The 6,353-nt window shown below is 47.9% G+C and overlaps 1 protein-coding gene across 1 annotated transcript in view; it reads right to left on the reverse strand.

Moving 5' to 3' along the window:
* The window catches only part of CRACR2A (calcium release activated channel regulator 2A), a 93,405-nt gene extending 88,809 nt beyond the window's left edge, over positions 1-4,596 (reverse strand). Inside the window, exons 1-2 of the mRNA XM_073314558.1 lie at positions 4,525-4,596; positions 2,783-2,954 (exon numbers count right to left, since the gene is read on the reverse strand). The gene's annotated coding sequence lies outside the window, so the exon portion shown is untranslated. The remainder of the gene's footprint in view (positions 1-2,782; positions 2,955-4,524) is intronic.
* Between the last annotated feature and the right edge of the window lie 1,757 nt (positions 4,597-6,353).

Below are 6,353 nucleotides of genomic sequence, written 5' to 3' on the forward strand. Positions count from 1 at the left end.
CACCTGGCACGCATGCAAATTGGAGGGCACATTAAGTTCTTGAGATTCTGGAGCCAGCCTCTGATATATTTCAGTTCATGAAGCAGCCACATGGCGTTCTCTGCTTCTCTTTACAAGGCGTTATAAGATGAATTCTTCCTGAAAACAGGACCTAAGAGTTTAGCTTATTATCGGTGTTATGAAATTGGATGTCCCTGGTTATGTCTGTTATTCAGGTTTAACTAGGCTGCTTTTACAATCAAAACAAAATTTTAAAAAAGGTCAGATGTCCCCAACCACTGTGCAGTGCCAGGGAAAAAGCTACACTGGGACCACATGGAGGGGAAGACTGGCTAAGCAGCATGTTCTTCACTCCTCTATGTAGCTACCAGTCCTCCACTCAGCAAAATGTAAGAGAAAATGTCAGTGGGGCCAGAGTGGGAGGGCGAAGAGCCGGAGAAAACCCTCAGCAAGTTGCTCGCTCACCTTGCAAACTGAAAATAAGCCACAAGAAAAGTCTGCAGATAGTGCTGCATTGTGCATTAAGTCCTGCTCTTTCCTATGATTCTCCACCCCAGAGCCACAAAAGGAGAGGACTCTGCCCAAGACCAGTATACTTCTTTCACTGGTGACTAAAGTCAGTAGTGAACCCAGACATGAAAGACTAGTGAATGACCATTATTCCATCACCAACGAATATCACTACCTATTCAGTTACCAGCAATTTGCATATATTATTACCAAGATTGTAAGGTCTTTCAGGCAGGGCTGCTTTGTATGATGCCTTGCTCTTAAAATGTTGACGTAAGGGTGATTTTTTTTATTTGCTTAGTTTTTTGCTTTGATCCTAAGCTGTTTTTGGAAGGTAGACATTTAATTTACACCCTTTAACTAGCCTGCAGTTAAAAAATAGCAAGGCAAGTCCCCAATAACCCAAACCTCCCATTATCTGAGGTTTTGGACATCTCCTGAGACCTTTGAATAGCTGGAGTTTACCTGTATTGTAGAACATAATAATTTAATCTACTTCAAATGGGACAAGCCCCATTATTAAAGCGAAAGTAATGCACGGTCTACTGATATAGATGATAACATTGTTAACCACAAAAAAAATTATGTTAAACTCATCAAAAAGATGAAAGTATGTCTTTAGATGAAAGACCCACTGAAGATTAAAAATACTGACAAGGACAGTTACAGAGGGGTCAGATCACTGACTGGACTGAGAAATTATATAAACTTCATTTTAAGCAGCCAAATTCCTATTGATGTTGCAGTGAGAAACATGTCATATTTTGATGGTAAATGGGGTCTTCCTGTATCTTGACTCTACAATCAGAAAAACATTCAAAATTACTATCTGCTCCGTTCAAAAGACTGAGGCAACCAGAAGGGAAGCTGACTTTAGGACAGTGCCATACCAGTGATACAGGAGTGCAACTCTGGCCCCAAAATGTTAAGGGGACTAGACAAATACCTTTTTGCAAGCATCAGTGTTAGCACTGCTGTTGGGTACATTGGGTACTCTGCCGGTCAGCCACTATACTGACCACAGTAAACAGCCTGTAATCTAAGTTAATGTCTCATCCATGAGTAGAAGGTGCACAGAGAAAAACAGCTACACAATCCTAAAACTAAATCAGCAAAGAAAGGCACAGAATAGTGATTTCACTAGGACCATATTTATCTGGATCTTAGCATGACAGAAACATTTGGCTCATAAATAAAACCCATTAAATAACAATATTAGTTACAGTGCTGTTGGTACAGACACTTGTAAAACACCCTTTATCCAGAAAGCGCCAAAAAGCATTTTGCAGACCATTATAATGCTATTTTGCTCTTACATGGCGTTTTCCATCCAAGTATCTCACATAACTTTTCAACAGTATTAGTATCACTGTTTTACAGCCAGGAAAGGTGGAGCACAGACAGGTTAATTGAGTCGCCCACATGCATCCGATGAAGTGAGCTGTAGCTCACGAAAGCTTATGCTCAAATAAATTGGTTAGTCTCTAAGGTGCCACAAGTCCTCCTGTTCTTTTTGCACATTTTTATGGTGAATCAGCGGCAAAGCCAAGAACAGAATGAAGTCTGCCAGTCCTCCTCTAAACACTAGATAGTATTGCCTCATAATATGAAAGTCAGACAGCACTGTCTGGTGATTAGAGTCCTGACTAGGAAACATATGTGTATGCACATACACACATAGAGAGAGATATGTACACACACACACACACACACACACACAGTGAAATCGATGGACACACACACACACAGAGTGGTTAAGTAGATTGAAACAGCGTGCTGAACTCTCATCACAACAGCCAAGGAACAGGGAGTTTGGGAGAAACATTTTCCCCTCCTGTCAGGGGTGAACAGGAAACTTTTCCTCTACTTCTAGCACCCTCCCTTCCCCCCCCAACACGCAGACTAGACACACACAATTTAAACCCTGAGCAGGTGTTTTATACGTGTGTGCACGCACACAAACGCAGACACAGTTCTCTGATATAGTAGTCTCCTGGATGACACACAGCCCCTGTTTAACACTCTCTCATCCTTAGCCCCTAGCAGAATCTTTTGATGCCAGGCCAGCCAGCTGCCAGGCCCCCTTGCAGTGGTGCCATCCTTCACAGGGCAGTGCCTAAACAACACTGCTGTCTAAAAAGACAGTCCCCACAGAATTCAGTCACCACCGGAAGCATGCTGGCTGCTGCATTGCAACACACTGAGAAGAGAGGAAGAGGAGCTACTTATTGAGACACTGCACCCTTCCTTGAACACTTGTTTAAGTTGTTACCTGGTATTTATTTCTGCAAACAACTTTGTTCCAGGGGATGTTTCCTCTGCAGTCCCCCTGGCTACTTTCACCCAGCAGCTGGTCCGCTGTTACTTCTCCTCGGCCTGTGTCCACAGATGCCCATGCAAAGAGGCCGTGCAGGTCCCAAATGGCCTTTCCCACCCAGCTGTAGCTGAAGAGAGAGGAAGAGAGCAGACAGCTCAACACATCTCAGACTTTGCTGAGGCATCTGTGGCATAATCAGGTGGAAAGGAGAACACAGTGAAGTCAGGGGGCGGGACTGGAGCACGTCTAACCCGTTCTACCTCTTCTTCCTCACGGCACCCACACCCAGACCTCCCTTCAGCGTGTGTGGTTTTGCAGCAGGGTTGGTTTCATTTTATGCACTGCTCTTCAGCGCTCCAGCATGAGACAGCTCTGTCAAGCCACAACAACTTGAAGGAGGGAGCAAAATCCCCCATCCTAAGGGGGAGCCACCAAAAGAAACCCTCAAGCCAATATTCATTGCCTTCCCTCTCAAACCCTTCCCTGAGGGGATTCCCTTCAGGTATTTTTAGGTCTTGGGGGGTGGGGAGGGCAGTGTTTTATTAGACTATTATATTACCCTTGTAGTTATTTTATTGTCCAGCCCTCAGGCCCTATGGCAGGGTGAGGTGGGGTTTGGACAATTAAAATCAGTATTTAGTTATTCAGGTTTAATCCAACACTGGCAATATCCCCAGTGCTGTCTGCAGGTGCTGTCTGCAGTGGCTTCTTTTGAGCAAGGCGCGAGAGTACCCGCACTTCTGAAGGGAGCACAGCCATTTCTGAGGGTCTCAGCCAAGCAAGAAGAAAACAATGCAGACTGGAAAGGGTAAAGCTAAGGTTAATGGAAGCTGGGCTGTGTGAACCAGCGGGGCGGGGAGGGAGGGGGTTTCAAACAATTCCTGGGAAGCTGGACCCAGGCCTGTCAGAGGCCCATAAAGAGCCTCTCCTGTCTTTTTTCCCCCACTCTCTCACTCTTTGCTTCTATGGTGGGACTCTAGCCTTCTCTGTTTAGTGCCCCAAATGGTATATTTTGGGGTCTGGTGTGTAGGGGGCCCTATTCAGAGCCCCAGACGACGTACTCTGGGCTGTTTAGTGCCCCAAATGTTGTATTCGGTGCCCTGTTTAGGGTCTCAAATGGACGATTCAGGGCCCCATTTAGTTCTCCAAAAGGTGTATGCAGGGGCCCCTTTAATGTCCCTATTTAGTGGCCTGCTTAGTGCTGAAGGGTGTATTCAGGGCCCTGCTTACTGCTTTATAGATATCATTGTAACCCTTCTGCCAGGTGGGGCCGGCAGCAACCAGGGCCGGGTTCAATAGCTAGGGTTCAATTCAGCAATACAACAAAGAACCAGCTCAAGCCCCCACCCAGTAACCTGGGAACATTACACACCACCCTGGGGTGCCTCTGAGAGGCAAGACTTCCCCACTCACAAGCACAGAGGCTGAGTGAGAAAAGAACCTTTTAATGAATGGAGGGAAGTCACCCGACATTAATTAGGGAAAATGCCACAAGCAGGATTCATAATCATAAAACTGTGAGCAGGACACCCACCCCAGCGTGCGAGGGGCAGTGCCTTCCACCTCATCTTCTTGAGTTCTACAACCAAAGGTTCCTTTTCTGTGCCCCTCTCTGCTCCCTCACCACACCCCACTCACAGTAATTGTCCTTGGTCAGTGAGGACCCAGGGTTCAGAGGTGCATCTGTGTGAGCTCACCTCCCACTTGGGCAAGAAGGCACCTTGCTTGCGTTTGCTCTGCCTGGCCGCCCTGCCCGCCACTGCTCCTCGTCACCTGGCCGCCCCGCCAGCCGCAGTTCCTCTCTGCTGGCCGCCCTGTCAGCTGTGGTTCCTCACCGCCTCGCCAGCCACTTGTTGCATCACCAGCTGCTCGTTCTGCTCACGGCCTTGCTAGCCACTCATTTGCCGGCTGACTGTCAGTCACCTTCTGCTCCCACCAGCCTCTCTGCTGCGACCTCTGCACATCAGTCTCTATGTCTACACTGGCAGATTTACAGCATCGGCAGTTACAGCACTGCTCAGAGAGCGCTGAAGGGAAACCTCTATTGTGTGTTCACACTGTCAGATGCCTGCGCAATAGCGTATTCACACTTGTGACACTTGCAATGGTATTCAGAACAGTGCACTCTGGGCAGCTATCCCACAGAGCATCTCTTCCTCTTCTGCCACTAAGAGTTGTGGGAAGGTGGAGGGGGTCACGGGTCATCGTGGGTCCTGTCCCAATGCCCCACGATGCATTGCTTCTCATCCCAGCAATCCCTGTGCTTCCATCTGCATTTGGCACCATTTACAACGGTTTGTGTACTGCACGCTCTGCCTCTTCAGTCTGCAGAAATGTATGCCAAACTGTTGAGCAGTATGCTGCTCGCTCTGACTAACACAACACGAGTGGTAGTGGAGTTATTCCTTAAACTACAAAGGTAAGAGGAGCGTGACATTGATCTCACCACACGTAGTAGCTATGACACGAAAATGCTTGTGGCACTCACAGAGGTGCTGACTAAAGTGGAACGCCACTTTTGGGCTTGAGAAACAAGCACTGAGTGGTGGGCTCACATCATGATGGATGTTCGGGATAACAAGCAGTGACTGCAGAACTTTTGGATGAGGAAAGCCACATTCATGGGACTGTATGATGAGCTCGCGCCAGCCCTGTGGCACAAGGACACGAGAATGAGAGCTGCCCTGCCGTTGGAGAAGCGCGAGCTGATTGCACTGTGGAACGTGGCTATTCCAGACTGCTATCATCGGTCGCTAACCAGTTTGGAGTGGGAAAGACAACAGTTGGCCTCATGTTGATGGAAATGTGCAGGGCCATTAGTCACATCCTGCTCTGAAAGACCGTGACTCTGGGCAAAGTGCGTGACATTGTGGATGGCTTTGCACAAATGGGCTTCCCTAACTGCAGAGGGGTGATAGATGGCACACATATTCCAATTCTGGCTCCAGACCACCTAGCTACAGAGTACATTAATCGCAAGAGGTATTTCTCAATGGTTCTCCAGGCACTTGTGGATCACTGTAGGTGTTTCACAGACATTAACACAGGCTGGTCCGGAAAGGTGCATGACACACGCATGTTTCAGAACACTGGCCTCTTCAGGAAGCTGCAGGCAGGCACTTTCTTCCCCGACCAGAAGATCACTGTAGGGGAAGTCAAAATGCCCATTGTGATCCTCGGAGACCCCGCCTACCCCTTAATGTCGTGGCTTATGAAGCCATATATGGGGCGACTTGACAGCAGCAAGGAGCAGTTCAACAACAGGTTGAGCAAGTGCAGAATGACTGTTGAGTGTGCTTTTGGCCATTTAAAGGCCCGCTGGCGCTGCCTCTACGGCAAGCTGGACCTGGCCGATGACAATATTCCTATGCTTATAGCTGTGTGCAGTACGCTCCATAATATTTGTGAAGGGAAGGGTGAAAGCTTCACTCAGGGCTGGACTGCAGAGGCTCGGCACCTGGAGGCTGAGTTTGAATAGCCAGAGACCAGGGCTATTAGAGGGGCACATAAGGATCAGGGATGCCTT

The sequence above is a fragment of the Lepidochelys kempii genome, chromosome 1 (assembly GCF_965140265.1).
Source record: "Lepidochelys kempii isolate rLepKem1 chromosome 1, rLepKem1.hap2, whole genome shotgun sequence".
Classification (NCBI taxonomy): Eukaryota; Metazoa; Chordata; order Testudines; family Cheloniidae; genus Lepidochelys; species Lepidochelys kempii.